Raw genomic sequence first — 26,097 nt, 5'->3', positions numbered from 1 at the left:
AAGGCAGCCAGTTCCTTGGTGGAATAACGAAATTGCGCAAGCACTTACTTTGTCTAAACACGCTTTCAACGTTTATAAGAAACATAAAACTATCGATAACCTTATAATTTTTAAAAATCTCAGAGCAAAAAGCAGACAATTGATCAAGAAAGGAAAACGAGACAGTTGGAAAAAGTATGTGGCTTCAATAAATCCTTCCACTCCCATAGGCGACATATGGAACAAAGTACGCAGAATAAAAGGAACAAAATACTTCCGAGGCATAGATACGCTATCATACAATAACCAAATGCATTCAAACAAGGTAGCTATTCCAGAAATACTAGCAGATATATATGAACTTAATTCTAGTGATTCCAACTATAGCATATCTTTTTTAGAATATAAAAATCTAATGGAATCGTCAAATATACAAATCACCGAGAGCGACAATCCAATAAACAAACCCATAAGTCTTCAAGAATTAGAATTTTGTTTAAGCGCAAAAAATTCGACGCCAGGACCTGATGATATCCACCCTCTTTTCTTACGAAATCTTCCTCTAAATGCAAAACTAATATTAGTTGATATTTTTAATAATATTTTCATTCAGCACTACTTTCCTGATCTATGGTCGCAAGCAACTATAATTCCAATCCTTAAATATAATAAACCAAAAGACGATCCAAATTCCTATCGTCCAATCTCACTTACTTGCTGTACCTGCAAACTTTTAGAAAAAATCCTTAATTATCGTCTTAAATGGTATCTCGAAAACAATAACCTAATAAGTATCAGACAAAGTGGATTTCGTACGGGTAGATCCACAACAGACAATCTAATAACCCTTGAATCAGCTGTACATGAATCTTTTCTGCACAATCAAAAACTTATTGCCGTATTTTTTGACATAAGAAAAGCTTTTGACACAACATGGAGACATCTTATACTAAAAACACTTCAAGAATGGAATGTCCAAGGGCATATGTTGTCGTTTATTAAAAATTTTCTAGAAACACGAACTTTTCGAGTTAGAGCCAATGGATTCACATCTTCCAGACGAGTACTGCAAAATGGCACTCCACAAGGATCTACTCTAAGTCCTACACTCTTTCTGATTGCAATAAATAGTATTATACATCAAATAAAGCTGCCTGTATTTACTAGCCTATATGCAGACGACTTAGTCATTTATCTAAAAACAAATAATGTAACTCTGGGATCACATATATTGCAAACGGCCTTACATACAATTGAAAACTGGTCGCAAAACACGGGTTTTATATTTTCTGGCGAAAAGACACGTTATTTAATTTTTAGCAAAAGGAAAGACTATCCTAATATTCAATTAACACTTAACGGAGTTATGCTGAAGCAGTCAGAAGAAATAAATTTCTTAGGACTTTCTTTTGAACGTGACTTAAAATGGAAAAACCACGTAACGAATCTGCAACGTTCTTGCCAATCCAGAATTAACCTACTAAAAATGCTGTCAAATACCTCTTGGGGGGCTGATACAACAACTTTACTTAATCTATATAGATCATTAATAAGAAGTAAATTAGATTACGGCTGTTTATGCTACGATACTGCTAACAAAACATCTTTAAAAAAACTTGACTACATTCAAAATACGTGCTTGAGATTGGTTTTAGGTGCCACACGAACTAGTCCAGTAAGTAGTTTACAAGTTCTGGCTAATGAACTCCCTTTAAGCCAACGAAGGCAACTTCTATCACTGAATTACGTTGCCAGAATTTCAGCAAACAAAAGCAACGTAACCTACTCAACAATATTCTACAGAACAAATATATCTTCTGATCATTACGAAAACATTGCAAGAAATATGCTGCCATTTCCTGAGCGAACAAAACGTATTGGTTTTAATTTAGAACAGTTCAGTCTCACTATACCCATTCATGTAAATTTTCCTCCCTGGATGATCAATCCTCCAAAAATAGATATGTCTCTAAAAGATCTCCCTAAACATTCCACACATCCTTTCCTTATCCAGCAAGCTTTTAAAAATTTAATTTCCAAATACCCAACAACTCATCGAATCTTCACTGATGCTTCCAAATGTGATGAAGGACATGCTGCAGCTTATATCTGCGGAAACATCAAGTCTACCGTACGAATCCCAACAAATTGTTGTATATATACCGGAGAACTTACAGCAATTCACCAGGCAATGAAAAAATGTGGTTCTATCCATGAAAGCAAATTTGTGATTATCACCGATTCAATGAGCGCATTACTTGGGATAAAACAGCTATATACAACTCACGCTATTCTTCTCAAAATCAAAGAAGAATTATCTTATCTACAGAATCAACAGAAAGATATTCTCTTCATCTGGGTACCTTCCCATATGGGAATAACTGGCAACGAGGAAGTGGACTCTCTAGCAAGCAATGCAACTACCGACCAAAGTATTTCTATCACAGATCAAATACCTTGGACTGATCACAAAGTAAATATCAAAGGTCATGTCCACAGAACGTGGCAAACTACTTGGGATCAGACTAACAACAAACTAAAAGAATGCCTAAGTCAAGTAGGAACTAAACTCATGTTACCAAGAAATAGAAAAGACCAAGTCATCATCAACCGACTCCGAATAGGACATACGTTACTAACACACAAGCATATCTTCAACAAGGAGGCCGCTCCGATGTGTACCAATTGCAACACGCAACTGACAGTGAAACATATAATTATCGAGTGTCCAGTGTACCAGAAAGAAAGGATCGCGTGTGCTCTTAGTGACAATATTAAAAGTGTACTGACTTCAAACCTAAACTCCTTATTAAATTATCTCAAAATGACTAAACAATACACCAGATTGTAAAGCATGTTTATATAATAATATGTATCTTACTGTTTGTGTATGTCCCCCCGCTAATAACCCTTAGTGGTTGATGCGGGTTTATGTGTGTAAATAAAAAAAAAAAAAAAAAAAAAAGTAGCCCACACACGTTAAATGTCAAGATCCGATTCGCAAGTAATCACTTTAATTTCATCATTCTTCTTTATAAATACTCTACCATCGTAAGTCCATGCCTCAGTCTTCCCGAACTTACTCCTTGCCTTCTTCAATAATGAATACCTATGTTTCGTTAGATCTTCATTCACAAATATTTTTGTTTCTCTTAATTGTCTTCTAGCACTTAGAATTTCCTTTTTCTTCAAATAAGAACCAAAGTCTACCACCACTGTTCTCGATTTATTAGTTTGCAAGTTTAATTTACCTTGTCTGTATAAATTAGAAATTTCGCTGGAATTGCATTTTATTTTCAATGTGTTGTTTATAATATTTATGACAACGGACATCGAATTTTCATTATTAGTTTCATTAATGCCATCAAAACGCAGGGTCCTTTTCTTTTGAAGTGCCTCTATGTCATCAATTGTTTTTGCTATGTTGCTAATTTCTGTTGTGTGTGTTTCTATGTTTGTTTTCATATTTAATATTTGTTGTGATACATCATTAAGTGTATCCTGAACTGCATCAAATTTTTTCTCCAAATCATCAAATTTTTTCTCCAAATCATCAAATTTTTTCTCCAAATTATTTAAATTCTGGTCCAGTTTTGTCATAAACTTTTGACATACTTTTGATATTATGACTTCTAAACTGTTTTCGTCCAAAGAAGCACCACTTGATAAGATTCCGCTTCTAGTTTGTGTTGCCATTATACGTGTATGGATCCCTTTAGCAGTTATTAATTTAATATTCACCAATACACTGTATTACTGTAATTGCTCAAATTTCTCTATTAATTAGTATATTTCTAACTTACTTGGACCTTCACTAAGTACTGCAACATCAGTTGTCACCACTCAACAAAGATGAGAACTTTATTACTGAAACGAATTACTACTTATTTTAAAAATTTCGGGAGCACTCATACACACGACTATTCCACAACGAGTGGAATATATAACTCTATGGTTTGTGTATGTATTTTCACATTAATTAAATTAATTGATTAAGATTTGGTCATTTTTTAAAACTCGTAGAAAAAATATTCTCTTTTCCGCACTCGACTGCTTGCCGAACTCCGGCTTCGCGTCGTTCGGCTGCAGTCGCGTGCGGAAAAGTATGACTTTCTGCATTTGTTAGGAAAATAACTATATTAACGACAAAAAATATTTTTGCTAAACTATAAATAATGACATTATAAAAGAATAACTAATGAATTCTAACAATTTGTATTCGTTTATTATCACTAGAAAATAAAATATTCAAGTTTAACAAACTAATCACATAAGAGTCAATACTAAAACGTCCTTACAAAACTGACAGCATGTCACGTGACTGTAAATTTCTGTAAATAAAGGGGAGACGCACGGAGCCAATACAGCCAGCTACTGAACTTTTCCCTTTAATTTGGTCTGGTATTATTTTTCCCTAAATTTGATAGTTTTCGAGCTATATACGATTTAAAATCAATAAGGAAAAAATTTCCTCTTGTGGGCTGTATACCATTAATTACAAAATGAAGGAAAAATCTTCTGTGTAAAAGGTATATTTATTTGAAAAGGTATATTTATTTATTGGGGTTTTCAAATAAATTTACCCTTTAAACAGAAGACTTTTTCTTCAATTTTTATATACGATTTAATATCTCGAAAATGCAAAATTATGGATTTTCAAGGCTTGAAAACTCATGTAAATTTTTCTTGGAAGTTGCTAAGAGGCTAAATTGAATAAACATTCATACTCTGGGCTAATTAGCAAAATACAAGGAAAAGTTATTTACCAGCAATTTTATTGCTGAAATCGAATCTTATGATTGTATATATTAATAATATTGGTATGCAAAGTCCGCAGATAGTGTGCTACTTTTTTTTATAAACAAAATGGCGCCCGAAAATCGGGTTTTTTTCAATTTTTGCTCTATAACTCCAAATATTTTAATTTTACACCAAAATCACCCAAACAAAAATTCACCGCAATTAAATTCTGCATAGAGACTTGTTCCTCTTGATTTACTTCGACGAAAATTTTCCCGGAAAATGCGGGTTTTTCCAACAAAATCTTTAACTTTCAACTAAAATTTTAGATAAGTAATTGTTTATCAATAATTAAATAACTTGGTAATATAAAAGCATTTTTCATATAGATTACAATTCCAGAAGCCGATGAAAATTGAATGAACGGTTTAGCAACAATTGAATTGTTAAATAAAAATTTACGGTCCCTATAATAACCACAATAATTATGATACATAAGAATAACTATGATTCTTGTATAAAAAAAATACTGTACTTACCCAATTTACTTTACAGAATTGAAATTGTACTATTTAAGCAGCCTCAAGAATATTTAAAATTATAAACAATTTTTTGGCTTATAAACAAATAGAATGTCTTGGGAAATTTTAAACAATAGGATCACAATTTTTGAACCATCGCCTTTTTGTTTTTGTCCTCTTTGTCCACACCAATTTTCATATCGTTAAAATACTCATAACATATATTACTATAATAAAAACTATCGATTTTACGTGTGAAAATTGCCACAAATCGCAAAATTCCAATCAAAAATTAGATTGGAGAAAATGTAATCTTAAAGTTCAAAATCGGTGTACGGTAAAAAAATGCATTTTCTCGGCACATCATGGAGAAATTTTCTTCATTCTTTTTTGTTCCTAAGTAACTCGAGTAGAGCCATCTAACTAACGCCTTATTAAATGTCTAACTTGCTTTTGTTTTAGAAAAGAAAATAAAACTACATACTTTTACCAGTTGTAGACTTTTTTTTAAATATACTTACTACAAGTGTACCTTTTAACGTTAAAAACACAAATATTCTCATTTGAAAGCTGTATAATTATTTAAACAATCTTTATTTAAACAAATTACAAAAATTTGTTATAATAAATAAATTAATTTATTATAACAGAACCAAAGCAAGTTTGACATTTAATAATGCGTTAGTTAGATGGCTCCACTCGAGTTACTAGGGAACAAAAAAATAATTAAGAAAATTGCTCCATGGGAAGTCGAGAGAATGCATTTTTTTAACGTATATCGATTTTTAACTTTGAGATTACATTTTCTACAACCTAATTTTTAATTGGAATTTTGCTATTTTGTCAATTTTCACTCGTAATATCGCTAGATTTTATTATAATAATATATGTTATAAGTATTTTAAAGATATGAAAATTGGTGTGAAGAAAGAGGACCGAAATAAAAAGGTGATGGTTTGAAAATTATGATCCTATTGTTTATATCTTTGCCTTAAATGCCGGTCAAATTTGATCGGTTGTATCTCAGGAACTACTCATGACAATTAAACGTTTTTTCTTTTAAAAGAAGCGTCCTGCCGCATTTTTCCGATACCATTTTCATAATTTAATTTATTTTAATATTTCCCGAAATATTCTATTTGTTTATAAGCCAAAAAATTGTTTATATTTTTAAAATATTTAAGAAGCCTCTTAAATAGTCCAATTTCAATTCAGTAAAGTAAATTAGATAGGTACAGTGGCTTTTTATGCAATAATCATAGTTATTCTTATGTATCACAATTATTTTGGTTATTATAAGAACCGAAAATTTTTTATTAACAATTTAATTGTTGATAAACTGTTCATTCAATTTCCATCGGCTTCTGGAATTATAATTTATACGAAAAGAGCTTTTATACTACCAAGTTATTTAATTATTGACAAACAATTACGTATCTTAAATTTTTGTTGAAAATTAAAGATTTTGTTGGAAAAACCCGCATTTTCAGGGGAAAATTTTCGTCAAACTAAATCGGGAAAAACCCGTCTCCAAGCAGAATTTAACTACGGTGAATTTTTATTTGGGTGTTTTTGGTGTAAAGTTAAAATCTTTGGAGTTATAGAGCAAAAATTGAAAAAAACACGATTTTCGGGCGCCATTTTGTTTATAAAAAAGTAGCACACTATCTGCGGACTTTGCATACGTATATTACTAATATATACAATCATAAGATTCGATTCCAGCAATAAAATTGCTGGTAAATAACTTTTCCCAAAAATGGCCTATTTTCCGATAATCTGCCCAGACTAATATCAGTTTTAAAAATGTATAGAGTAATCGAGGCTCGTTTCAATTTAGACTGATATTTTTAAGTGGTTATCTGTCACACTTATAAATAATATAAGTGCGTTCGCGGGGGCCTGTCGACGACTAGTCGGCGACAAATTAGCAGCAAAAGGCATGCGCACTTTACAATGATATAAATAATATCGTTAATAGATAAATATACAAGGTATATTTACCTAGTATAATTTAATAATTAGTTAATAATATTAATTAAATGTAAATACACCTTGAATATTTATCTATTAACGGTATTATTTATATTAAGTGAGGTTAGAAATTGTCGGCGACAATTTGTCAACTGTACCCGCGAACGCAACTATTATACGTACTTACGTGAAAAATTCCCAACAAATACATGATATATTAAAATTTTGTAATTTATTACTAATAGTTTATTATAGTGTTTTTTTAAATAATATATTTATTTATTAAAATAAATATTTCCAATGTGTTAATTAAAGACGCCAATCATCACAATATATTAAGAATTAATAGTTCTTTCCCCTTTTTTATATTAGATCTATACAAAATAATTTATTATTTTATATACTTAATAAAATGTTAACAATGAATTAATATATTTAATAAATATCAAGTATTTATTATACAATTACAGTTTTATTTACATTTGTTACAAATAAATATTTGTATTCTGATGATTGATTTATTTAATTATCACATAATAAGTATTCATTTGTTGCTAAGTTTATACAGTGCGTCCATAAAGTAACGCATAAATTCATTATTTCGTAAAATGGCCACTTTGAGGAAAAATACCGAAACAGTTCGATTTTTATTTTTAAATTAAGATTTTTTGGCATTTATATCAGACTAGTGACGTCATCAATCTGGGCTTGATGACGTAATCGATGATTTTCTTACTAAGAATAGGGGCCATATGATAGCTCATTTGAAAGGGTATTTAATTCTCTATTCTATAATAAAAACATTAATATAATTTTTTATACAGGGTGTCCAAAAAAACTTTTTTTAATTACATTAATTGACAACAAGATAAATGTATGCAATTTATTAAATTCTAAATCATTTTCATGCTGTCAGAAATTTGGAAAAAAATTTAATTTATTAAATAAATATTGATTTTTGCTTAAACGAAATGTTCAAACTGCCAAGAGGCAGGTGAGTGGCAGCTTTAACATTGAATTTAAGCAAAAAACAATATTTATTTGTCAAATAAACATTTTTTCCTGTTTTCTGACAACAGTACAACGTATTTTGTATTAAATAAATTACATACAGTCTTCTTTTTGTCTCAATTAATTTAATTAAAAAAATTTTGAAGGCCCTGTATAAATAGTTATATTAATGTTTATATCATTGAATAGAGAATTAAATACTCTTTCAAATGAGCTATCACATGATCCCTATTCCCAGTTAAAAATATCATCCATTACGTCAGCACGCCCAGATGGATGACGTCACTAGTATTATATATATGCCAGAAACTCGAGATTTAAAAATAAAAATCGACATGGTTCGGGATTTTTCCTTAAAGTCGCAGGTTTACGAAATAATGCATATATGCGTTACTTTATGGACGCACTGTATAATATGTCACACTTTATGGTGCGACAGAGACGCACATAGAGTGCGGCACGCCGCGGTGGATTCAAAATCGAGTAATCCCGCATAAATAACAATTAAAAACAACGGTCTAATTTGAAATAAGTCCCGATATTCCTCTTTAGAATCTTCAATCTGAATGTTTAAACTTCCATTCAGACGTTTGGCAGTATCCAAAATAATAATTTACATATGAGCTTTTAAGCCTCGAAATGCGCATTTTTTAGATTTTAAATCGATTATGAGGATCGGCACTCATCGGAGAGACCGCGGACATTCAGATACAATTAGCGTCTCTCTGTAAAGACATTGTTGAAGTCGACTTTACTAAGTAACAAGATATTTACTCAACACACACACTACATATTAAGGCGGGTATACATATGCGCTCTGCTCGGTGTGCGAGCCGCTCGCGCGCAGCATATTTGTTAGATTAGTACGTGTTTTCAAGTGGCACACAAACGGCTCGCTCATGGCGCACCACGATCTAACTTCTGTTGGCTTTTCAACAAATGCTTTGATGGTTCGCAATACGTATTTGGACGGGTTTGCGAGTGGTTTGTTGGTTTTGGGGCGCCTGAGTTGAATATTTGTTAGTAATGGAGTGGTCGGAAGAAAATATCAAACTTATTGATGTTTACCGTGGAAAATGAAAATGAGATGATGACATTGAATATATTTAAACATGTTAGCTTACAACCCCCAACTTGCAACCAACTTGCAACCATCTTGCAACCAACTTACAACCAACTTGAAACTCAACTTGTAACCAATCGGAATGAAACCAAACACTTCTCGATGAGAATAGGAGAAGCTACTCCCGACGTCGGCCGATATCGGATCTGATCTGATCGGAGAAAAACGGATCCAATGTAGGCACCCACATTTAATACTAATTATCTACAATTACTAAATGTTCGTAAGTTTCCTCTGGATCGCGGAAGGTTCGCCAAAATGAAAAATTTAAACGAACATTAACCGCGCCACGAACGCGCGGCTCTCACACGGCGCGGAGTTCGCGGCGCGGATATGTATCTCCGCCCTTACACTATCTAATTGCGAAATCAACTCTCATTATGAGTGCAATACTATCGTAGCTCAAAAATTTTTATTTTCAGAGATAATCGGTAAAAATATTTAATTTATAACTCTTAATGTGCGTGCAAAACTATTCTAACTAAAAATTTAAATTTAATAGTATTCTCAAGTATCTCATACTATAATCTTCGAGCATAACGCTTACCGTTACTGTGTGAGACTATCACATTAATTAGAGATAAACTGTACCATGCTAATGGCCATTAGTTGTCGGGTCATTAGGCTAAATAAAAAAGAATCGATTATCACTCGAAAACTGTTTTGTGAAAAATGACCCGAGATCTTTTTTATTTAAAACGGCCCAAAAAATCTAAAAAAATCTATTTTCCGGAGAAAAAAGGCACTAACTGACCCAACTGAAGCTGGCAATGGGATAAGACAGGGAGATTCTCTGAGTCCTCTGTTGTTCAACGTGATCATGGACGAAATAATAAAAAAAGTAAGAACAAAAAAAAGGATACCAAATGGGAATAAAACAACTTAAAATAATCTGCTATGCAGACGACGCAATAGTAATCTCTCAAAGTGAAGATGATTTACAACGTATGCTGCAAGAATTTAATATAACCGCTAGAAAATTTAACATGTTAATTTCCCCAAAAAAGACTAAATGCATGGTTATAACAGCAGATCTAATAAGGTGTAAATTAGAGCTGGAGGGTCAAATAATAGAACAAGTCATGGAGTTTAAATATCTAGGCATCACACTATGCAGCTACGGAAAGCTCGAAACAGAAGTGGAAGATCAGGTGAATAAAGCAAACAGAGCCGCAGGTTGCCTGAATGAAACAATATGGAGAAATAAAAACATCGGAAAAGAAGTGAAAGTCAGAATTTACAAAACAGTCATCAGACCAATAATGACATACGTGGCAGAAACACGACCTGATACAGAAAGGACAAAAAGAATGCTAGAAACAGCAGAGATGAAAACATTGCGAAAAATCGATGGTAAGACGATGTGGGATAGAGCTAGACATTAATAACTGGGTGAAAAGCAGAAGAGTAGAATGGAACGACCACATAAGCCGAATGACAACAAATAGAGTAGTAAGGGCGGCGAGAGACGGTTCCCCAATAGGAAGACGATCAGTGGGAAGACCACGAAAAAGATGGAATGACAACTTACTGGAGGCACATTGAAAAACAGACAGAGTAATGTCTATATAAAAAGAAGAAGAAGAAGAAGAAGAAGAAGAAGAAGAAGAAGAAGAAGAAGAAGAAGAAGAAAAAAAGTGATTTTTTACCTTTCCCCCGCTCAAATCGTCAGATTTTTGAAATATACACTGTTCTTCATGTACCTACTTAACTTGCCTTGTCTTAATCTGACGTTTTCGTGTTTTTATAAGGATAGATTTTTTACGGACTGCCCCCAATCTACGCCCCTGTATTGTGTCCATATATGGTAGGGGTACATTTACAGGGTACAAGGTTTCTCCCCATGTGATTTTCTGACGCGCTCGTCAACCTCGTTCTGACGCGCTCGTTGTCGACTTGCAACAGGCCTATAACTTCTCAAGCGCCATCGAGCTTAACCTGCCAGTGGTCGCTATATGAGATTTTTTCTACCGGTTTCAGAAAAATGCGCACAACTTTTTTTCTGGGAAAATATACGCGCTGTAGTTCCTTCTAGTCTCCTAACTATCCTCCCTCGACAATCTAATAGGCTCGTCCCCTCAGATAGTGACTCAGTTTACTTAGTATCACCATATTGTTGAGTCAGTGCGCTTTATGTGAGATATTCTCTCATCAAGCGACCACCGGCATCACCAACTCTGTATAAAAATTAATTTTATTTTTCCCCTTAAAACCTGAAATAATATTCTTTTATGATGTAATAAAAGGCGCAGTGGATGTGGTCGATGATATAAAAATCCTATATTCTGTTCCACGGGTTAGTTGTAGATGGTCACTTACCATATATTTTTCAATGTTAAATATTGGCGGCATCAATAGTCACATTTTATATAAAGATAATAATAATAAAACAGAAAAACGCCGTGTCTTTTTAAAGCAAATGGCTTTATCGTTGATGAAACCTCATCTTTTTTATAAAATTTTGTAAAGAAAGGCAACAGTTGGATATGTGAGAGAAAATCTCACGCGCGACCACTCGCGTAACAATTTACATAGCGACCAATTCCGGGTTAAGTTTGTCAGGAATCATGCTCATTTTAGTGTAAAAATATAATTGGGGGCACTTTTTATTTACCTTGTGGTCTCTAGATGGCCGTGAGAGTGTATAGCGAAGACCACATGACCGTTTTGCAGAATGTACCTTCAGTCCTAGAAAAGGTTATCAAGGGGGTGTAGGCTGCAATTATGGTGCAGGCTGCAATTTCTCTAGGGGCACGTACATAATTGTACATCGTTCGGAGAGGCTCCATAACAGCTGCCAGGTACATTGATGAAATTCCTTATTTGTATGCCGGTTTTGTTGGAAATGACTTTGTTCTGATGCATGATAATGCCAGGCCTCACAGTGCGAGAATCACTCAACAGTTTTTAAATGAAGTAAACTTTCCTGTAATAGATTGGCCAGCATTGAGTCCAGACGCAAACCCAATCGAACAAGTTTGGGACATGCGTGGACCAAGGATACGAAGTCGTGTTCCTGCCCCTTTAACCCTAAATCAGTTACAAGATGCCCTTTTAGAAGAATGAGAACTTATTCCTCAACAGGACATTTTTGATGTGATTTTAGGCATGCCAAGGAGAATTCAGGTAATAATTCGAGCCCGTGGAGGAAACATTTATTATTAAATCAGTTTGTCCGGTCACATGATTTAATTTCATTAATTGAACGTCATTTTGTTACAAAATTTACGTTTTTCCTTAATTTTTAAATTGTTAGCTACTGAAACAGTTCTTTGTTCAAAAGTTAAATTTTTATTAGAAATTACTTAACCTTCCGCAACTACCATAGGTTTTCTGAACATTAAAGCTAACATCGGGTCTCAGAGACCGACATAAAAAAATATTTCCATTGACATACTTTCAAGCGTAGGATTGTGTTTACTCCCTGAAGGAGTAAAATTAAACATAGATAATACCTTTTTTAAATTATTAAATCTCTTAAACATTAGCAAAGTACCAAAGAAAATAAAACAATTACATAATATCTGATTTGTCAAAAACAACCTTAATATTTCCATTGCTGTTTTCTTGTACCTAGGTTCACTTTTTACTCCTGGCAATTGGGTTACTAAATTATCAGCACTTGTTTTCACGGTCTTTCGTTAATCTAAATATTTTTTTCATCGAGTAGATCGTGGGTCCAACATGGGTCCAACATGGGTCTCTGAGACAAAATTTGCCGATAATTGCATAATTAGTTGACACTGAAGACTCAAACTTCAACACTAAAAACAGGCATCTAAATTAGGCAGCTACTGATGGCGGCGAAGATTCATAACGAACGATTTGGATATAATCGTAAAAATTGTAATTGGTCGGACTCACAGACCCAATGTTAGTCACGGAAGGTTAAAACGGTCTGTTTCGTGTGTGTTTACGTTATTGTAATAATGAAAGTTTAAAAATAATTAAAATTTTAAGTTTTTATTTTAAAAATACAAGTGCTTGGTTTTGCGTGGCGGTAAGTGTATAAATTTTGTTAATGAATAAAAACAGCAATCTGGTAGTAGTCACAATCATAAACTTGTCAGGATGATACGTTCCACAATTAAAACTTCCTGTGTTTCAGTGTTCCCATACATCAAAATTTGTCCGGCTAATCACCGTTAATAGTATAGTATAGTTGATCCAAAAGATGGCATAACTCAGACATCCAAAGTGAAAGTTATCCTTTAACACCAAATTGTTCTATATGGTCCACACAATGTCCAGAAAAAAGTGACACCATTTTGAGCGTCGGGTTTTGGGGGGGGGGAGAGGGTGGAGAAATCGGTAAATTCGTAGTTTTTTAAGTTTTTCGCCAATATTTCTAAAACTATGCGGTTTAGCATGAACAACCCTCTATACAAAATTGTTCTACATTAAATTTGAAATAAAAAAGGCCCTATGCATAATCTTTCTAAAATGAATGGTTCCAAAGTTACGGAGGTAGTATAGTATAACTGGTCCAAAAAAGGCCCAACCAAAACATCCAAAGTAAAAGTTTTCTTACAACACCAAAATGTTCTATATGGTCCACATATTGTTCAGCAAAAAGTTACACCATTTTGAGCGTCCGGTTTGGGAGGGAGATGGGAGAGAATCCGGTAAATTAGTAGTTTTAATTAATTATTAAGTTTTTCGTCCATATTTCTAAAACTATGCTTTAGCGTAAACAATGTTATATACAAAAATGTTCTACATGAAATTTAAAACAAAATATGTTCCATACATAATTGTTATAAAATCAACGGTTCCAGAGTTACAGAGGGTGAAAAGTCGAAGTTTTCGATACTTTTTATATTTTTTGGGCAATATTTATGATAACTATACCAAAGACCCAGACATCCAAAGTGAAAGTTATCCTCCAAGACCAAATTGATATATATGGTCCATATAATGTTCAGAAAAAAGTCGCACCATTTTGAGCGTCAGGTTTGAGGGGGGGGGGGAGAGAGGAGAGAGAAATCGGTAAATATAAAAAGTATCAAAAACCTCCAAGGAACCGTTGATTTTATAACAATTATGTATAGAACCTTTTTTGTTTTAAATTTTATGTAGAATATTTTTCTATAGAACATTCCTTACGCTAAAGGACAGTTTTAGAAATATTGACGAAAAACTTAAAAAAAAACTACTAATTTACCGATTTCTCCCCCATCTCCCCCCCCCCCCCAAACCGGACACTCAAAATGGTGTAACTTTTTACTGAACAATATGTGGACCATATAGAACAATTTGGTGTTGAAGGAAAACTTTTACTTTGGATGTCTGGGTTAGGCCTCCTTTTGGACCAATTATACTATACTACCTCCGTAACTTTGGAACCGTTCATTTTAGAAGGGTTATGCATAGGGCCTTTTTTATTTCAAATTTAATGTAGAACAATTTTGTGTAGAGGATTTTTTATGCTAAACCGCTTAGTTTTAGAAATATTGACGAAAAACTTAAAAGACTACGAATTTGCAGATTTCTCCCCCCTCTCCCCCCCAAACCCGACGCTCGAAATGGTGTGACTTTTTTCTGAGCATTATGTGGACCATATAGAACAATTTGGTGTTGGAGGATAACTTTCACTTTGGATGTCTGGGTTTGGGTCTAATTACTTATACCATACTACATATAAGCTATGTATTAACAAAATTTTCAGCTTGATATTAATAAACTTGTTTTTGGTACGCGGGATCCAGGCGTCTAAATAACATTTACATAAATACCCCTTTGACTTTAATTTTGGCAAACTCGTCATTCAGATTAACGTAGTCTAAAGTAGAAGCTAGTTAGAATATTTATTAATTTTTAAATTTGAAAAACTCTTTTCCTCACTAGCTACCGAGACAGCGAGTGTCAATAAAATTTTGAGTGATTTGGGTATAAAGACATTAGGTCATTTTGGCACAAATAGTTCAAAATCCCTAAAGGTTTCATGGAGTAGAAGATTATTTCTAGAAGATTATTTGCCTCAATATCCGATTCTTTTTCTTTTTCTATTGAAAATATTAAATGAAGGTTCATAGGAAAATCAAATTCCTTAATTTGATATGGACCCCTTTCAACCAATATTTGACGTGTTTCGGAAGACATACTGAAAATATTCCATAAATCAGGATCAGAACTCAGAAGGAATTTCTTGTAATATCTGTTGGCAGCCACTGCTACTGCTTCCCGGCTCTTGAGAAACTACTGATTTTATTATTTCTTGTTTTTCTTCATCTCCAGAAGGAAGAACTAAATTTTTATTTGTCAAATTTGTAGCAGTCGCTGTTGATGACGTAGACGGCTTGTCTAAACAAGACCTTTGTACCAAAAATTCTTTCATAACATTGCTTAATTTTCTCCCTTCTTCTTCTTTCTGCATGCGTTTCTTTTTATATTGACTTCCAGACAATTTTTTTCTTTTAATACAATCCTTGAGTTAGAAACGCTCCTTTATGGCCTCATTTGTAATTCTATCAGTTCTAATAATATAGGAATCATACTCGCAAACAGATAGACGGATGGACAGACAGGCATGAAACCGGAAGTAAAAGAAGAACATATCTTCTTCTTCCTCTTTATAAGCAATAATTATGCTTGTTCATTGGCGGTTTGATACCTCTATAGAAGGTTGTCACTCCATCTTTGCGCGGTCGGTCGATAGTTCTTCTACCGATTGGTGATTTATCTCTTGTGATTTTAACTACACGTGTCTCACCCATGTTAATATGTCGGTTTCGCCATATAGTGTTAAGTCATCCTGCCAGTCTATTTGCTTTTTGTACTTGATTTCTCACATCTTTGTTCAGGTCTCCGTAACTTGACAATGTAATTCCAAGATATTTTACTTCCATTACTTGTTCAATACTGATACCATCAATTTCTATTTTACATCTGATTAATTTTTTACTGATTTCTATTGTTTTAGTTTTCGGAGAAGAAATTGTCTTCTGACAATTTTATCTAAGAATAATAAATATATCGCTTGTACTATTTCGGTGACTTTAACCCTCATCCGGGCAAGGTGGGTCCAACGGGCCCGAGACGCCAATTATTTTATCATAAACTGATAAAAAAAATTTTATTGAATTTTATGCATCACTGAATTTGTTTAGAAGTTTGTTTCCTTCAACATAGTCATGAGCTATTCAAAATATTCATTATCATTTTTTAAATTATTGCGTCGAAAGAATTTTGTCACGTAAAGGGGCAACACGGGCCCGTGGGACCCTATAATTTCTGTTTATTCCTAAAGTCTAAATCTTTGTTACAGAAGTTAATCTGGCAGTCAGGTAATGTTTTTGTGGATTATCTAAACGACTTTTATGATTCCGGAAATCCAATAATAAAGTCTAAACGTGTAACAAACAATGTAAACATCTCTTTGATGTGAACATCAAAGATATGCTTACAATAGGTGTTATATCTATTCTAAATGAATTTTGAAAACTGATAATCATTGTTGGAATGCAATAATATTTTTAGGTAGGTACCTATACGTATTTTGAAATAAATAATACATCTGCTATCAGTCGTTTAATATCGATGTTAGTGTCGACAACTAAGCTCCTAAAATTATATTCAATTACAGTGAAAGTAGATAGTGCGAATAAAATGTCCCGGAAACGATTATCAGCTGCATAAATGCAAAATATTTCTAATAATTTTATGGGATTCCGATGATGAAGAATTTCCTGAAGTAGGTGGCATTGAAAAATACTCTGAAATTGAAGATCATCTTTCGGAACCAAGTGAAGGGGTTGATCAGCAAGTAGTATTGAGTGATAATGAAGAACAATGTGTAGCTACAAGTTCTCAGATTTCAGAGTGTGTAATTTTTAAAACTAAGGATGGAATTAACTGGAAAAGTCAACCACAACCAACAGGACGTATGCGATCCTGGGACATAATAAAAAGCAAAGTGCACAAAGTAATGTTAGCCCCTGATCAAAGTGGAGATGATCCTGTTGATCCCTTTTGTTTGTTTGTGGACGAAAAAATTGTGAACGAAATATTGAAGTGTACAAAGAAAGAAGCCGAAAAAGTCATGGGGATAAAGAACTGGAAATATTGCGACTCTACAGATTTATACGCCTTTATTGGACTACTACTCACTGTAGTGCACAAAAATCAAAAAAGAATATTAAAAATATATGGGTAAATATGAATAGTACATTCAAGAACACTGGTGGGCCCAACGGACCCGAGTTGCCCGGTTACGTAAGTAAAATGTGTTGCCCGGATAAGGGTTAAAGTAGTACTTCCGATTACAACTTTAAAACCGGTAGTTCTAGGTTAAATTTCTCACCTTTATTACCACCTTTTGGTCATAGGTTTTTAGTTATGAGCGCTCCCTTGATGCCTAATTTCATTCTAACAGTTCTAATAACATAGGAGTCATACTCGCAAACAAATAGACGGACGGACAGACAAGTATGAAACCGCAAGTATATATTTGTTTTCGTCTTGCTAAGACGTGTCGAATAATATATCGCTTGTACTATTTCGGGGACTTTAAAATAGTACTTTCGATTACAATTAAAACCGGTAGATCCAGGTAAAATTTCTAACTTTTAATACCATCTTCGTGTCATGGGTTTTTATTGAATACATTATTTGTCATTCTACCTGTTTTAATTTTGGAAGACTTATATTCGCGGACACAGACGGATGGACAAACAGGCACGAAACCGAAAGTATATATTATTATTTGTTCTCGTCTTGCCAAGGTGCGTCGAATAATATATCGCTTGTACTATTTCGGAGACCTTAAAAAGGTACTTCCAATTGTAATTTTAAAACCGGAAGTTTAAATCAAATTTATTACCTTTAATACCGCCCATGAGTTTTAAGCTTTCATTTGACACTGCATTTGTCATTAGATCTGGTCTAATAACGGAGGAATTGTTTTTACAGACCGTCTGGGATAGACGGTCACGGATAATATAATTCAAGTGTTTTACATTTTTTCAAAAAGGGTGAACACAACAATCACATCTACGATATAATTATATTACACAAACAAATTAACACAAAACAGCACACAAAAACACTCATAATTTGATATCCAGATAGTCCAGAAAGCCACTGCGCATCCGCTAGTAAAAATATTCTGATTCGGATTTTTGCAAGATCTTACTCAAAAAGGACCCCTTTTAACAAATTTGCATGTTGCCAGGTCCAAAAGTGGGTCAATAATTATTTAAACGTTTTTTTTTCAGAAATTATTTTTTTGCATAGAACGAAGTTTTTTTAGGTTTTTTGGATCATTACAAACAGAAAAGGTCTTTAGTGAATTTTCTCTAAAGTTGATAGTATTTGACATATAAGCGATTAAAAATTTAAAAATTGCGAAATTGGCCATTTTTAACCCTCAAGAACTATTTGAACAACTGAAAATTTTAATGTTGCCAAGGTAAGTAGATATTCTTTAAACATCGATTGATGAAATCCCGAAGAGTTTTTTGCAATACAATATCGAAAACCCCTTTGTTTCTTAATTGCTAATCAAGCGGCCAATTCTACCATTGCAAGCCCAGGATGAGAAGGAGGAGGGTTGTGCGTGAGGTTAGCGACCTCACCACATAAAAAATAATATTGCTAAAGAAACCTCTACAAGCCTCGGAAATAGGACGGATAACGCGATGACGAAAATGGCCACGGAAATGTATTTGAGAAAAACAACGTACATAGGATGTTTTAATGTCCGAACAATGTTCGAAACAAGTAAAACACATCAAGTGGCAAAAGAAATGGATAAAAATAATATTAGTATATTAGGATTATCTGAAATTAGATGGAAGGGATGTGGAAAAACAAGAATTGAACACGAAAAAACGGTTATATACTCGGGAAAATGTGGCGAAAAAGACTGACACGAGAGTGGTGTTGCATTCATGATTTCAAAAGAAGCAACAAATGCCCTAATAGAATGGGAAGCCATCTCGGATAGAATAATAATGGCTAGATTCAAAGCGAGATATAAAAATCTAATAATTGTTAATGTATATGCACCAACAAATGAAAAAAACAGGACATAAAAGATGAGATTTACCAACAGCTACAGATGGCATACGATAAAATACAAAATAAATATAAAAAAGATATTGTGATGATAATCGGAGATATGAATGCCAAAATAGGAACGAATAATAGTGGAAGAGAAACTGTAATGGGGAAAGAAGGATTTGGACAAATTAATGAGAATGGTAACATGTTTATAGATTTCTGCACCCAAAACAGTTTAGTCATAGGTGGAAGTATATTTCAACACAAACGCATACATAAAGTAACATGGACATCCCCCGATGGACAAACACACAATCAGATTGACCACATAACCATAGATAAGACATGGAGGCACTCACTCTTAGATGTTAGAGCAATGAGAGGGGCAGACATAGAGTCCGACCACATGTTGATTAGAGCCAAAATCAAACTCAAACTAGCCAGAAGTAAGAAAACGCCAATGGAACAACGAGAAAGATATAACGTTCAGTGGCTCAAAGACGGAAATGAAAGTACTGAGGAATATAAGACCAAGTTAAGAGAATTATATAATAAGACTTACAACACAGAAAATGCCACGATAGAAGAGCTGTGGGATAAATTCAAGTATATGTATATAAGTTCATGTATATACACAAGCAGCAAAAGAAACTATAGGAATACAAAAAAGAAGTAATAAACCATGGCTATCGAGAAGTACGTGGGAAAAAATAAAAGAAAGGAAACTACTTAAATGTGAAATGCTAAAAAAAGATCTAAGAGATAGGGAACAAATGAAGAGAGAATATAGAGAGAAGGATAAAGAAGTTAAAAAAGTGCGAGAAACGACAAAGAACAATATAACGAAGAAATGTTAATAGAAGCAGAAACAGCAGCAAAAAACAATTACATGGGAACTCTATATAAAACGACGAAAAAACTAAGCTCGCGCGGAAAAATGAACGTTGAGCATGTAAAAGACAAAAACGGGAAAATATTGAAGAATAAAAAGGAAATAGTTGAGAGATGGATCGAACATTTTAGAGAAGTATATGCCAACATAATAATAATGAACAGAATAAAGAACACGAAATGGAAAATTAAGAAATAAAGGAAAAACTAAGCTTCACCGAATCGGAATTCACAAAAAAAGAAGTAAGTAAAGCAATACAACAACTGAAAAGAGGGAAAGCAGCTGGAATAGATAACATTACCACAGAGCTACTGAAAGCATATACAGAAACATCGGAAGAAATCCTGTATGTACTAATAAACAGAATATGGCAGGAGGAGAGAATACCTGATGATTGGAAAAAAGGTATAATCGTAAAGATACCCAAGAAGGGAGATCAAACGAATTGCAACAATTGGAGAGCAATAACACTACTTTCTACAGTGGGTATAGTCATGACAAGGATGATACTAGAAAGAATGAAAGAAACTATAGACCAGTTGTTAAGACCAAACCAAGCGGCCTTCAGAAGTAATAAAGCATGCACAGATCATATTAACACATTAAGAAACATTGTAGAACAAACAATAGAATGGCAGAGCAAAATCTATATAAATTTCATTGACTTTAGACAAGCCTTTGACCGGATTAACAGAGAAAAAATGTGGGAAATATTAAAGAGATATGGAATTCCATTAAAATACATAAGAATTATCAAAATGTTCTATGAAAACTGTACCGCACAAATCATGCACAATGGGAAACTCACAGAACCAATCAACATAGACAGTGGAGTCAGACAGGGGTGTATTCTATCTCCAACCATATTTTTGATCTTAATCGACTGGGTCATGAAGAAGGCAACGAAAAATAAAACAGGAATTAGATGGAATGCTTTCGGTCAGCTTGAAGATCTAGACTTTGTAGATGATATAAATATGTCTGGTGTCCGAAAAAAGACAACATATGCAGAAAAACCAGAAAATGTGACAAAAGAAGCAAGAAAAATAGGACTAGAGATTAACACAAGAAAAACCAAACTTATGAAGATAAATACGGAAAGATAAATGGGTATATTCATTGAAGGAGAAGAAGTAGAAAATGTACAGAAGTTTTGCTATCTGGGAAGCATAATTGACGCTAGCGGTGGAATAAAAGAGGAAGGAAATTAATGGAAGGATAAAAAAAGCCCAAAATGCGTTCTATATGCTGAAGAGAATATGGGAGTCCAATAAATTAACAACCAAAACCAAATCAGGATATTTAATACAAATGTAAAGAGCATTTTGTTGCAGAAATTTGGAAAATAGAGAACAAGATTATACAAACGGTTCAAACATTTGTAAATAGATGCCTTAGACGAATATTGCAAATATATTGGCCAAATCGGATAAGTAACAAGGAATTTTGGAGAAAAATTAATCAAGAGCCGATAGCCAAAACGATAAACAGACGCAAATGGAAGTTTATTGGATACACATTAAGGAAAAATGAAGATGATATAACCAAACAAGCCCTGGATTACCAACCAACTGGAAAAAGAAAACAAGGCAGACCAATAACATCCTGGAAAGAAATATTACCAGAGAGTGAGAAGACAATGGGTTAACATGGAAAGAAGTGAAAGCCCTGGCCAGAAACAGAGATGAATGGAGGGGGACTGTAGAGGCCCTATGTTCCAAATGGAATCAAGAGGAGTAAAGTAAGTAAGTAATCAAGCGGCCGCTACACTATTTTCAACCGTTGCATGTACCTACAGTGATGAGCGCGCTAATAACCGATAAAATAGCACAAAAGATGGAAATCGTATTAAGTTGTGAGATAAAAAGAAATGAAACTAGTTGAGCTGGGAAATTTAGCGATATTAACCTATAAATTTACATTATATTGATTGTCTCCCAGCTTTAGAACTATCGGACGAGCTTGGCAACTGCCACTGTCACAGTGACAGTTTTAGTTGACATACTCCTCTGATACGTGTAAAGGTGGGAAACAATCAATATAATGTAAATTTATAGGTTAATACCGCTAAATTATCCCAGCTCGACTGATTTCATTTCTTTTTATCTCACAACTTAATAAGTTTTCCATCTTTTGTGCTATTTTAAATATTTACATACAACTTTGTATGTAATATGCGTAAGTATATGTGCGGAAAAATATTCTGATTCAACATTTTTTTCACCATATTGCTTAGAAAGGTTCCCTATTAACAAATTTTCATGTTGCCGGGGTCAAAAATGGGTCGACAAAGTTTTTAAACATTTTTTTTTTAATTTAAAATGTTTTTCGATGACACACATGCAACAATTGAAAATATTGTCGCGCCCGTGAAACTACTTCACTATAGGTATTTCAGATTCACTATAGGTATTTCAGCAATCGATGTTCATAGAATATCTACGTACCTTGGTAATATTAAACTTTTCGGTTTTTCATATAGTTTTTGAGGGTTAAAAATGGCCGACTTTGCAATTTTTAAATTTTCAATCGCTTATATCTCTAAAATTATCACATCTAGAGAAAAGTCACTTGTGATCTTTTTTATTTGGAATGATCCAACAAACCTAAAAAAATTGTCCGATGCAAAAATATTAGTTTTATGGAAAACAAAAGAAAATAACAAGAAAACACGTTTAAAAAAATGTTTAACTGCTTTTTGATCCTGGCAACATGCAAATTTGTTAAAAGGTGACATTTTCAAGCAAGATGGTGAAAAAAAATTGAATCAGAATATTTTTACGCGCATGTATTTACGCACGTTACATCATGCAACGGTTGAAAATAGTGTCGCGCCAGCTTGATTAGCAATTAAAAAACCAAGGGGATTTCGATATTGTATGGCAAAAAACTCTTCGAGATTTTATTAATCGATATTTAAAGAATATCTACCTACCTTAACAATATTGAAATTTTAAGCTTTTGACATAGTTTTTGAAGGTTAAAAATAGCCGATTTCGCAAATTTTAAATTTTTAATCGCTTGTATGTCAGAAACTATCAACTTTAGAGACAAGTCACTTTCTGTTTGGAATGAACCAGAAAACCTAAAAACTTTGTTCGACGCCAAAAAAAGTTGGGAAAAAAACAAAAAAAAAACGTTTAAAAAATTTTTGACCCACTTTTGGACCGTGCAACATGCAAATTTGTTAAAAGGGGTCCTTTTTAGTAATATTGTGCAAAAAGTCCGAATCAGAATATTTTTTCTAGCGGATGCACAGTGGCTTTCTGGACTAAGAGGGTATCTAATAATATCATCTTCAAACAATTTTCTCAGCCACACACGGCTGTGTTTGAGCCGTGTGTGGCCAAAGATCTATGCCAAGCATATCATTATTTGAAAAGAAATATTTATCATATCACCAAAAGAAATATCACCAAAAAAATCAGGTTATAAAATCTTCCCAGAAGAACGATTTTCTGAGTGGCAACCGAAACGTCAAACATTAGGTAGTTAATTAGAATAGTATATTATGCAACCAGCATTTAATGATGGTCATTATGAAGCGAGTATGAGGGATAAGAAACAAGCCGCCTAGCGGCGAGTTTCGTATAGAATACGAGCTTCATAATGATAATTAAATGCAAGTTGTATACACGATTTTTTCTATGATCATTCACAACAAAATATATATTCAATTTAAGTAGTGTAACGCAAACAATTTAAGTAGTTTGTCAGTTTGTTTACATATTGAGAACTGTCAAAGCGTATGTATTTCACTCGCCATTGGTCACTGCGCGTGTGCCACCTTCATCGCAAATGCCATATCGCGATTCTATTGGTTAAAAATCTGTATCGTAATGAAAATACGATACAGAACTTCATTGTGATACAGGTAGTGAAATCTTAATTGATATATTATAGTATGAGAATAGAAAAATTTAATTTTCATTACACCAATAATTGTGGCTCAATCATAAAACCATGATATTTAAATCAGACATGCCATAAGAAAACATTTTCAAAGAAAACAGTAATAATATCATAGTAATAATATCATCTTCAAGCAATTTTTTCAGCCATACACGGCTGTGGAATATAAGATCTAGGCCAAGTATATCATTATTTGAAAAGAAATAGGTATTTATATATATAACTTCCCAGAAGTTTTAGAATTATCTCTTGACGACAAAACGAGTTTCAGATTGGAAACATTAGTTAATTACAAATGTAATTTTCATCAGATACAGCACTAATTATTGTGGCTCAGTCCCATAAAAACATAATACCTAAATTAGGCATGCCACAAGAAAACAGTTGCCGAACCTAAATGAATAATAATTGAAATGAGACAATAATTTCAAAACTGTACTAAACTAACAATTTTACTTTTTGTTTTGAATCGTTTGATTCTATTAATTTTCAATAAGTCAACAATTACTTTTATAAACTATAATTTTGTAGATAGATACTTTTGTATAAGTTGGTAAACATATTAATATTTTACGTTGTTCTACTTTCTAAAATCAGCACGCAAATCAAACGATTGAGAAGAAAAAGGTCTTTGAAGGTACAATATGACGATTTGTCCTTGTTCTTGTTATTGAATTTTTTGACCATATTAGTTCTATACGTGGTAAAGTCGTGGATTTAGATAAACAGAGACTGTTAGAACTAATAACACTGGTTACTAGTATGAGACTACAAGGCAACAAAGTATAGTTCTATACAGGTTAATATTAAACTTAGATCATGTAGTAGTCCGTAAAAACGTAGAGGGTTTTAAAGTTATAAATACAAGTAGACGTTAATTTTGAACAGGTAAGATATTTTAATATTCCGAATAATCTTTTAAACTAAAAGGGGTAGTTCCCTGGGTTGGCTGTATACCATATAGTTACTCTAACATGAAGTAAGACCACTTCTATATAAAAGGTATATTTAATAAAATTTTAAAAATCCCAATGGATTAAATAAAATAGGTTCATTCAGAACGTTCATTCAGTTCATTCAGAAATAATCTTTTAATTTTATACGCTGTGAGCTCGTACGTAGAGGGGATATTTACAAATTCACGAGCGCCAGTAGTGACAAGTCTGTAAACGTTTACCGGAAATTTGACATAAATGTCAAAGTGATTAATTTAAAATTAAAATTAAAAACATTAATTATAAAAATATTGGTTGGTCAAAGCTGTGGTATATATTTTTACCTTAAATATACTTACGTTTTAAATACTGAATTTAAGTTTTTTTAATGTTCCGTAATATGTAATTATAAATTAATCTTAGCGCCATCTACACGATAATTGTGAAAGTATCCGAAGTAAGAAATTCATATTTCATCAATAGAACGTCAAAATGATTAGCAACATCTTAAAAAAATCGATTACTAATTTAATTACTTTTTTGCGTTGTAAATATTAAGCGATAACAATTAAATAATAAATTTAAAAATTACTGGTGAAAGTTGAATAAGTATCCGCTAGGAGCGACACCAACAAAGCTCAGAGCGTATAGGAAAACTTACTATAGTTACTCAGCAATTTGATAAGAATAAACTGGCTTATAAAAACGCCACAATGAAGCTGTAACACTTATAATGAAGACGGTAACAAAGTATACTAAAACAATTAACCAAAAAAGCGGAACCAAATAGTTACTTAAACTAATAAAACATGAATTAGGAAATTACAAAAAAAAAGTCAAAGAACTAGCCGGAATAGGAAATAAAAGAACCTCAAATATATTGCTCGACAAAAATGAAACATTATAATGGAGACAGAACAAAAACTACGGCGATGGAAAGAGTACATCGAGGAACTATTTCATGATCAGAGAGAAGCTAGTACATCCGTAGATAGCCAAATGGGAGAT

The 26,097-nt window shown here is 33.1% G+C and overlaps 1 protein-coding gene across 3 annotated transcripts in view; it reads right to left on the bottom strand.

Annotated features, from left to right (window-relative positions):
• The window catches only part of LOC114336201 (scavenger receptor class B member 1), a 424,275-nt gene that overhangs the window by 173,077 nt on the left and 225,101 nt on the right, over window positions 1–26,097 (bottom strand). The gene's annotated exons all lie outside the window — the stretch shown is intronic.

This window comes from Diabrotica virgifera, chromosome 3 (genome assembly GCF_917563875.1).
Source record: "Diabrotica virgifera virgifera chromosome 3, PGI_DIABVI_V3a".
In the NCBI taxonomy this organism is placed as follows: Eukaryota; Metazoa; Arthropoda; class Insecta; order Coleoptera; family Chrysomelidae; genus Diabrotica; species Diabrotica virgifera.
Note: the sequence above shows the minus strand (reverse complement) of the source record. Positions and strands in the feature narration are given on the sequence as shown.